Below are 10,411 nucleotides of genomic sequence, written 5' to 3'. Positions count from 1 at the left end.
TTCATTCATTAATTCAGCAAGCATTTACTGAGCACCTACTATATGTTCAAGGAGCTGGAGAAGGAAGATCATTGCTCTCCCAGAGTTTACGCTCTAGAGGGGGAGGCCGCCATAAACATGAAAAGAAACAAATAAATAGCATACTACAGTAGTAGCAATAAGTACTATGCAGAAAATGAAATGCAGCAAGGAACAGAGAGGGTTTGGAACAAGCAATGGGGGCTGCTAGTGTAAATACGATCACTCTGGCCCAGGACTTGTATCCCATAGTATCCACATCACTCGATGGAGTGGGACTTTGGCTCAGCTCTTGTAGAGAGAAATGCCTGCTCTTGCCATGGCAACTGCCCTGCCTTTCAGTGATGTCACATCTAGTTTCTAAAGATGAAAGATAATATAAAAAATAGCTTAGGTAAGTAAGTTGTATAATGTTTAGACTTTGGGTGAGCAAAGAAATAAATGTTTTCAGTTGGGTGCATCTTAAATGTATGTAACTATGTAAGAAAAAAAAATATATGTAGTTAAAAAGATTGTAGGATATTTTTCTTCAGTTACCTGCCAGTTATTTCAAGGGAATCCCCTTCATTTGGGGGAAAAAAAAAAAAAGGATGAGGGCAGAAAGGATAGGGTCCCTTCATGGTACCAGGAAATATGTGTTAGTCAAGCTTTGAGCGAAGAAGAGCTAGGTGACGCCGAGCGGCGGCTGTCAGGTCTCTGGCAATCTGTGGGAATGGCCTGGGACCTGTTGGTGAACTCACACAAATGCTCTCTGCCCTCCTCCCTCCACACACACATGTCATTTGTGTGTCTGAGCATCTTTGTAAAGCCTTTTTCTAAGAATGCTTAAAGAGGGAGCTAGAGAGCATGCCCTAAACCTGTGCCCTGGGTCTGTCATTACCTCCTGGGCACTTTTGCACCAGCAGGACAGCTGACTGGTACTTTTCCTGAGGGTCATGGAGGGAAAAAAATCTAGCCTGGGCCAAACCAAGGAAGCTCCTGTTCCAGGAGCCTAGGATGTGCCAGGTGTTGGGGAGCACAGGTTCCCCACTTGGCAGAAACCCCACGCAGAAGGCGCTCTATCAAGGTGCCATTCCTGACCTCTCCAGCAGCTCATACTCTCCTCCCCAGGCAGGCACACACCGCCAATGGGGGTAGGCACGGCCTCTGACCTAGTGGATGAGTCAGCCAAACCCTGGGATTCCCTACTATGAAGGCCGCTCACTTATCAATATGAATCGTGTTCTACAGAGTCAACGTGCCATGAGAGAAGTGTCATTTTGATCACTAGCTGCCTGTGCAGTATGTTTGTCTCTCTTAATTGCTTCTAAAGGTGGGAGCAGGTGTCATCTGTTTAACTCCCCAAGCCCCAGCAGTGGGCCCTGGGTATATAGTAGTGACCCAGGTGGGCAACTCCATGTCTAGCTCAGTATATCTCAAGCTCAGCTGTGGAGGACCAGGCCTGTATCTTCACAAAGTTGTGCACCATCACCAGTGTCCAATTCCAAAACATTTTCTTTACCTAAGAATGAAACTCCACACCCATTAAATGGTCACTCCCCACTCCCCACTGGCCCCTGGCAGCCACTCATCTCCCATCTGTCTCTACACAGTTGGATGACTGGATGGATCTGGATGACTCATATAAGGGGGTCATATGATACTTGGCCTTTTGGGTCTGGTTTCTTTCACTCAGCATGTTTTTAAGGTCTATCCATGTGGTAGCATGAATCAACACTTCATTCCTCTTTATGGCAAATAATAGTCCATTGATATACTACATTTTGTTTATCCTTGGACATTTGGGTCGTTTTTAGTTATTATGAATGATGCTTCCAAGAACATTTGTGTACACGTTTTTATGTGGACATATGTCTTCAGTGTTCTTAGGTGTATACTAGGAAGGGAGGGGCTGGGTCATATGGTTACTCTGTGTTCAACTTCTTGATGAATCACCATCAGCTTTCCAAAGTAGTTGCACCATTTTACATTCCTTCCACCAATGTGTGAGGCTTTCGATTTCTCCAGCTCCTCTCCAACACTTGTTATTGTACATCTTTTAAAAAAAAAAGATTTATTTATTTATTTGAGAGAGAGAGTGCATACATGAGTTGGGGGAAGGGATAGAGGGAAAGGATGAGACTCTCAACTAGACTTCATGCTGAGTGCAGAGCCTGATGCAGGGCTCGATCCCAGGACCCAGATGTCACGACCTGAGGAAAAATTAAGAGATTAACCAACTGAGCCACCCAGGTGTCCTGTACATCTTTTTTATTACATCCATCCTAGTGGGTGGGCTTGGTTCTGCTCCTATACACAGTGTGGTAGACACTCCTGATGTAGCATTTTGGTCTTAACCTTAAGCTGCTTCTCCAAAAACATCTCCCCTCAGTGTTTTAAGACTAGCTCAAATCTTCTCCCTTCCAGACGGCTCTCCTCAGCCACTCCAGCCCTCCTGAATTTTTTCTTCATTTCTTCCTAAAGAACTTGAAAGGACACATACACCATGCATTTGTGTTAAGGATTTGATTATGTTGCTGCTATTCTCACTTTCTGGAATAAACCTCCACTTCCTGTGCTTGCCACTTCACTGGCCAAATACTGCTTCTCACATCCCCAGCTTCTCCCACACCTCAGACACTCGAATCCTCTCAGTCCAGGTGGGTAACCACATGACGAGGGGGCCCCCGCAGAGCCTGGCTGCGTCCCAGATCATTTGGACCAATTCTGTATTTCAAATGGAAAATTAACGAATTAACCCAATAAAATGCCTACTGTTGAGGAATGCACATGAAAGGTGAACAAAGATCCAGCAAACCACCTGAACCTGAAATTTCAATCCCAAATGATACTGAATTAGTAAACAAACAAAAAAAAAAATTAGCAATCAACACAGTGTGCTACTTTGCTAAGCACTTTATATTTGTCATGATATGTCCTCATGCTTCTCATTGAAGGGACAGATATAAGGGAGGCTGAAAATCTAGCCCACAGAGTCCTGAATTCTTTGCCACACTGGAGCTCTGGGAGTTTTGGTACATGTTCTGTGCTTAGATGGGCAGCTTGCCTCGTAGTCCTAAACATCCTGGCCATAAGCCTTCATCCCCTAAAGGGGTCCATGGTCCATGAACCTGCCCAATCTGATGCTCTGCCCAGGAACAGACTAATGTGTGGGTGGACCAGGCAGTTACTCACCATGTCCCAGTACAAGGGCCATTGGGGGTGTGGGGGTGCCTGCAAAATATTTCTCCACCAGCCTGTCACACATGCCTGCTTTTGCTATTAAGATTTTATTTCTTTGATTTAAGGTTGTAGAAGCACAAAGCACAACACTTTGGGGGCATCTTAGAGTTTTGGCCCCATAAAACTTCACTCCCTCTCCTTTTCTACCTCCTCTTTAAGGCAGGGATCTCCCCTCAAATGCTCTCTCCTCCTCATTCCATGGTCCATTTCCTTATATTTGGGTCTTCGAATAGAGAAAATAATTTTCTGTTGTGTAGTGCAATTTGATTTGGGAATCCCAATCTAATCCAGAAGTCCACCAAATGTGCGAAAACTGCTTCTAATAGCTGAGATCTTCCATCTCTGTTCTAACATCACAAGAGATGAAAAGAGCACGCGTTTCAGTGATCTCCACTAACTGCAGACACCCCTGGGGGGTGGGTAGCACGTGAAAATGCTGTCATTCAAGTACAAATGTGTTCATCAGGCCCTTTCTAGCAGATGCTCACCCAAGAGTATGAACTGGGGGTAAGAGACACAGTAGGCAAGTTAGTGGTTGGGGACACCCTAAAATCATGCACCGTTCAGTATGGTTGTGATACGATGATTGAGCCTGGGTCCTACCCTGTGGGGCCTGTGGAAAGCCATGGTGGAAGAAAGAGAAGTGTGGCAGAGGAGTGGAGGGGGAGTTAGAAGGCTCAGGATCCTGGGAGGAGATAAAGGAGTTGCTTAGAACCAGGGCCAGGTGCGAAGGGCTATTCTAACAGAGCTCCTCTGGAGATCTGTGGCCTCTTCCCTTTCCATGCACTGGCTCATCTTCATTTCTGTGGTAGGAAGCACAGATGAGTAGGAAGACACGAAGGAAATAATCAAGACCAGCAACACCCACAGTAGCAAAACAAGCTTTAACTTATAAATTGCCTTTCAATGGCTGGAGGAGTGCTTCCAGGGAGATGTAAATCATTGTAGAGCTGCTGACAGGCCACAGACAAACCATTTTTCAAATACATCTGGGGCTCATCTATCTGTTATTACCTTCTGAGTGATACTTGGGGTAATCCTGGTGGAGGTTGTGTATACGTGAAAAACTGATGCCAGTTGGGATGAAATTGAATTGAAGCAAGGGCTCTGCCAAGTTGGCGACTGAAACAGCCTCCCTTGCTCCCTCCTTCCTTCTTTGAGAAGATCAATAACATTTAAGAATCTCTACACAGATTGATCAGGGTAAAAAAGAGACACAAATCACCAATATCAGGATTGAGAATCCATCCTTACAGATTCTACAGATATTGAAAACAATGGTTCTCTACTGGGGGTTAGTCCCCCAACCCTGAGGATATTGGGTAATGTCCATCACAATTGCGGAGCTTGGGATCCAAGTGGGTAGAGACCCACTTGGCATCCAGTGGGTAGAGACCAGGGATGCTGCTAAACATCCCACGGTGCATAGAACATGCACTGACTTATCCACTCCAAAATATCAATATTTTCTTAGTGAGAAGCCCTACATTAAAAGGATAATGGAGTATTGTTTATAAATTCAACAACTAGTTGCAATGGACAAATTATTTGAAAGACACAAACCACAAAAGTTCACTCAATGAGAGATCAATAACCTGGATAGCCTGATATTTACTAAACAATTGCACTTGTAGTTGAAAATCTTCCCACAAAGAGGAGCACCTGGCTGGCTCAGTTGGTTAAGTGTCTGCCTTTGGCTCAGGTCATGATTGTAGGGTCCTGGGATGGAGCTCCCTGCTCAGTGGGGAGTGTCCTTCTTCCTCTCCCTCTGCCCTCCTCCCTACTTGTGCATGTTCTCCCTCTCTCAAATAAGTGAAATCTTTCCACAGAGGAAAGTCCAAGCCAAATGGCTTCACTGATTAATTTTATGACACATTTATGGAAGGAATTACTTCAATTCTATCTCAACTCTTCCAGAAAATTGGAAAGATGGAAAACTTCTCAACTCTTTCCTTGAGTCTAGCTAGCATTGCCTTGATAACAAGGTAAGCCAAAGATGATACATGAAAACCACAAGCCAGTCAAATCTAACAATATATATAAAAAACATAATACATTATGAGCAAGTGGAGTTTATCCCAGGAATTCAGTTTAATGTTTGAAAATTAATGAATTAGAAAAAAAAAGAAAATTAATGAATATAATTCATCATGTTAATAAGCTACAAAAGAAAAATCACATGATCATCTTAATAGATATAGAGAAAAGATTTGACAAAATCCATTATCCTGATAGAAACTCTCAGCAAACTAGAAAAAGAAGGGATCTTCCTTAACCTGATAAATGGAATCTATGAAAACCCTATAGCTAACATCATAATGTCAGAAGATTGAATGCTTTCCTTCTGAGACCACGAATAAGTCATGGAAGTCTGTTTTCACCACTTCTATTCTAATATCATTATACTTGAGCTTCCTAATTAGTGCAATAAGGCAAGAAAAAAAAAAGGAAAAGGAGGCAGATTGGAATGGAAGAAGTAAATATGCCTTTATTCTCAGACAGCATGGTCATCCATGTAGAAAACCTGATGGAATCCACAAAAAGCCACTGGAACTAACAGATGAGTTTTGCAGGATGTGGGATCAATATACAGAAGTCATCTGAATTTTTACATAGCAGCAATGAATAACTGGAAATTTAAATAAAAATATAGTAGTGATAGCATCAAAAATATGAAATACTTAGGAATAAATCTGAAGAGATGTGGGAGACCTGTATACTGAAAACTACAAAACAATGCTGAGTAGAATTAGAGAAGATTTAAATAAATAAAATGATATACTATGTTCCTGGGTCCAGAGACCCATTTAGGATGTCAGTTCTCCAAATTGATCTGTAGGTTCAACATAATTCTAATAAAATTATAGCAGACTTTTGGTACAAATTTAAAAAGGGGTTCTAAATTTCATAGAGAAATGAAAAGGACTAATGTAGCAAGAATAACTTTGAAAAAGAACAAGAGTTGAAGTACTAACACTACCTGATTTCAAGACTTATTATAAAGCTACATGGTCATATTGGCGTAGAGAGACGAAAGATCAGTGGAACAGAGTAGAAAGACAAGAAACAGACCCTCACAAAAACTGATGTTTTTTGACAGAGGTTCAAAGGCAATTCAGTGAAGAATTGATAATTTTTTTCAGTAAATCATGCTCAGACAATTGGATATCTTCATGTGAAAGAATAAATTTGGCCCCTTCCTTACCTCATACCATATACAAAAATTAACTCAAAAGGGATGATAGCTGTAAATTTAAAACCTAAGAACTATAAAACTTCTAGAAGTGAATATGAGATAAAACATTTGTGACTTTGGGCTACGTAAAGATTTTTGAGATATTATAGCAAAAGCACAATCCATAAAACTAGTTGATAAATTGAAATTCATCAAAATTTAAAACTTCTGGTCTTCCAAAGACACTGTTAAAAGAGTGAATAGGTCAGCTACACACTGGGAAAAATATTTGCCAATCATTTATCTAACAGAGGGATTATATCCCAAATACATATTTTTAAACCCTCAAAACTCAATAATAAAAGAAACAACCCAGTTTAAAAAAAATTGGCAAAGGAGCTAAAAAGATACTTGAAGATACATGGATGGCAGTCCCATGATGAAAAAATGCTCACTGTCAATAGTCACCAACAGGAATGCCAATTAAAGTTGCAATGAGATAGCACTGCACATGTCACAATGGCTAAAATTAAAAAGACTGATCACATGAGGTGTTGGCAAGGATGTGGAGCAGTGGGGACTCGCACGTGCTGCCAGTGGGAATATATAATATTACAGCCACTTTGTTAGATAGTCCAGCAGTTTCTTAAAAAGCTAGGCATAACCTACTATCTCATTCAGTCATTCTATCTCTAGGTATATACCCAAGAGAAATAAAAGCATATGTCCACCCAAAGTCTTATATGGACCAGGGCTTCAGTGTTCCCAGTAGCGTTATTTGGAATAGCCCCAAACTGGAAATCCAAATACCCATCAACATGTGAATGGATAAACTGAGGTACATCCGTACAGTGAAATAATACTCAGCTCTGAAAAGAAATGAGCTATTGATACTTGCAACAACACGGGTGAATCTCGGAATAATTATTCTGGGTGAAAGAAATCAGTCAGAAAAGTATATGTACTGTGTGGTTCCATTTATATAAAATTCTAGGAGGTGAAAACTAATGTACAGTGATAGAAAACAGATGAGCAGTTGCCTGGGGATGAGAGTGACTGGGGAGAGAAAGGACCACAAAGATGGAGGAGGAAACTCTTGAGGATGATGGATATGTTTATTATCTTGATTTTGGTGATGGTTTCATAGGAATATGCATATGTCCCAAAGTTATAAGGTTATACAGTTTAAATATGTATGGTTGATGGCATGATAATTCTATCTCAATGCTGTTTTTAAAAATGCTTGTCCTGACCCACATGACAATAATCTGTAGGGTCATGACTGTTGGGACGCTTTGTCCTACTGTGTGCAGGGCTGTGGTAGGGAGTGGCACTGTCACCCAGCTTCCCTCCATCTACCTGCTCCACTCCCTGGCTCCCCCAAAGCTGTCTTTCAGTCCTGCTAACCCCACACAAAAGCCTCTTCATTTCATTCTCCTCTTTACCTGGAGCTTCTCAACAGAATATTCTCTATCTCCTGCCAATGCTCTCAGATCTTTAACCTCTCACTGAATCAGTTTACAGTTACTGGTAATCTCCTCACCGTCAAACCCAAAGCCTTTCCTGCAGCCCCATTGCTATATGTGTATGTATATACTGTGGGTGAAATTCATACTGTCCATGAAATCGCAGATTGTGTCCTGTGTTCAGGTTTTTCCCAGGGACTGGTCTTGGGGCTGCATGATGCTTTCTGCCTCATGTCATTCTATGGTGTGGTTCATAAGAATATTGGCAGACTGTGCTGCTCTTTGTTCCACAGGAGGTTGATTATTGCTATAAATACAGATCTTAATTACCGTCAAATCTTGGCCTCTGAGGATTTAATGTTTGTGTTTCTCACTGTTTAAGAACAACACCAAAGGTTTATGAATGTAGTAATTAGCTGATAAATTTTTATTGGGGGCATAATGAGACCAATGTACAGGGAGTGAGTCATGTGACAGATGGATGAGCTCCCATATTCCAGCACCACTGTGTGTAGACTCCTCCTTGTACATTTCTTAAAGGTAATTGTGTTCTGTGCTAGTGTTTGCAACTTGGGGAATGTGGAAAGTTCTCAGGATGTGTTTCAAGAAAAGGTAACTATTATAGGGTATTTATTTCTATGGAAGGTTGACCTTTTTTTTTTTTAAGATTTTATTTATTTGTTTGACAGAGAGCACAAGCAGGGGGAGCAGCAGAGGGAGAGGGAGAAGCCGATTCCCTACAGGGCAGGGAGCCCAATGTGGGGCTCCAACCCAGGACCCTGGGTTCATGACCTGAGCCGAAGGCAGATGCCTAACCAACTGAGCCACCCAGGCACCCCAAGGTTGACCCTTTTGATAGAGTAGGTGACGTATCCAAGGAATGTCTTCTTTTTCTAATGTAAGGTCTCTCCAGCATCTGTGTTCTTTACTCTCTACTGAGTTGCTCTAGAGGGGGTGTTGATTTATACTCCTTTTACCTGAAAGAGCAAGAGCTCTTGGATAACTTCCTGCTTGAGCCCTTTAGAGCATCTCCTGGATGGTAGCCACTGACAGGAGGGTATATTTCTGATTAATTGACTAGTGACTAATAATTCTGACCCCACGGAGACTTTGCTCTCTGCAATGAGCTGTGGATTTCTTGTTAGAATGTTTAACCACTTCGTGTTGTGATGGTAATCAGATGAAAGGACATATGGAAAAGGACTCTAGATATTTCCGGTAGGAGCATAAATGCAAATGCAAGACTCTGCCGTGGTAGCCAGGATGCCTCTAGCCTAACCCCAAACCTCAGAAAGCAGGCCTTCCATTGTGAATTCAGGACTAAACAGAGTCGTCAGGATATCCAGTAGAACTTCTGTACTATGGAATGGATGGAATCTTTAGTGAAGAAGGAAGAAAAGGAACAAAGTTCTCCTCCTCCACTTCCAAGGTATTTTCCTCCTCTACCCTGATCCCGCTCTTCTCCTGGGTGCATGTATGTGGGCAGGGGATTAGGTGAATTGCTTTTGTAGCTGTCAGGCTTGAGAAACTGTGGCTGATGCTTTGACAGGTGACCAGGAGATCCTTCTTCATGGGAACTCACATGCTGTGATTGATCCCAAGCTGCACCTTGATGATCTAAGTGCTTGAAGGAAACAGGAGGTGCAAGCTATTTCATTTCCTCATTCTACTCTCAGGATTCCATGTTCGCAGGGGGTGTCCTTGTGGGCATTCCTTCTTTTCTTAACTCTTTCTCCCCTAAACTCCATCTTTCTCCTCCAGGTTGTCTTCTTTAGGCCTTCCTCAAACCAGCATGCATACCTCTCCCTCCCTGGAAAGTTCCACCCCTCTGCACAAATTAAAGGAGCATACTACCCACTATTACCTTGTGACTTGCACTCTCTGCCAGTACAGGCTTTGGCTAGATCTTAGTGAGAATTTTCCTCTGTACTGTTTCTGCTGAGTGAAAGCATATGGGTGCCCCAGTCCCATACGTGGGGAAAATAGAAAATTTGTCTCTAATTTGTCTTCTTTCCATCTACAATTGCTGAGGCTGATTTCCTTTTTAATTTACCTAGTAGAAAACACATTTTACCAACATATGTAATTTTCCTCCAAACATCAACACACTAGTCTTACATGAAACATTTCATGTTCTTCCTATGAATATAGCTTTGACTCTACTTCTTGCAGAAATAAAATTCCTGACGTTATGTTGCCAAAGGAGTGCTTGCCTCCTTCCTGGGATTAATTTCACTGCAAATGCTGAGCCATCCAGGTTGAGTGGGTGGTGAGGGAGGCCTCTGATAATTCCATGATACTTGTAAGACTTGGTATTCCTTATGTTTGCAAGATCCTTGGTTCTAGAATGTAACTGGGCCCAAAGAAGAGGGAACTAAGGAGTGGCAATTAAGGACTGGCTCTGGACTAAGTTTAAGGAAAGGTATCCTTGAACATCCTACATTGCCTACCTCAAGATATTTAGAGTGACACACAGATATGGTTTTTAGGGAGCAACCAGGAAGCGAAAGTGACAGATAGCATCAGGGAG

Source organism: Canis aureus, chromosome 15 (genome assembly GCF_053574225.1).
Source record: "Canis aureus isolate CA01 chromosome 15, VMU_Caureus_v.1.0, whole genome shotgun sequence".
NCBI classification, from domain to species: Eukaryota; Metazoa; Chordata; class Mammalia; order Carnivora; family Canidae; genus Canis; species Canis aureus.
The sequence above is the reverse complement of the archived record's forward strand: the minus strand, read 5'-3'. Positions refer to the sequence as shown.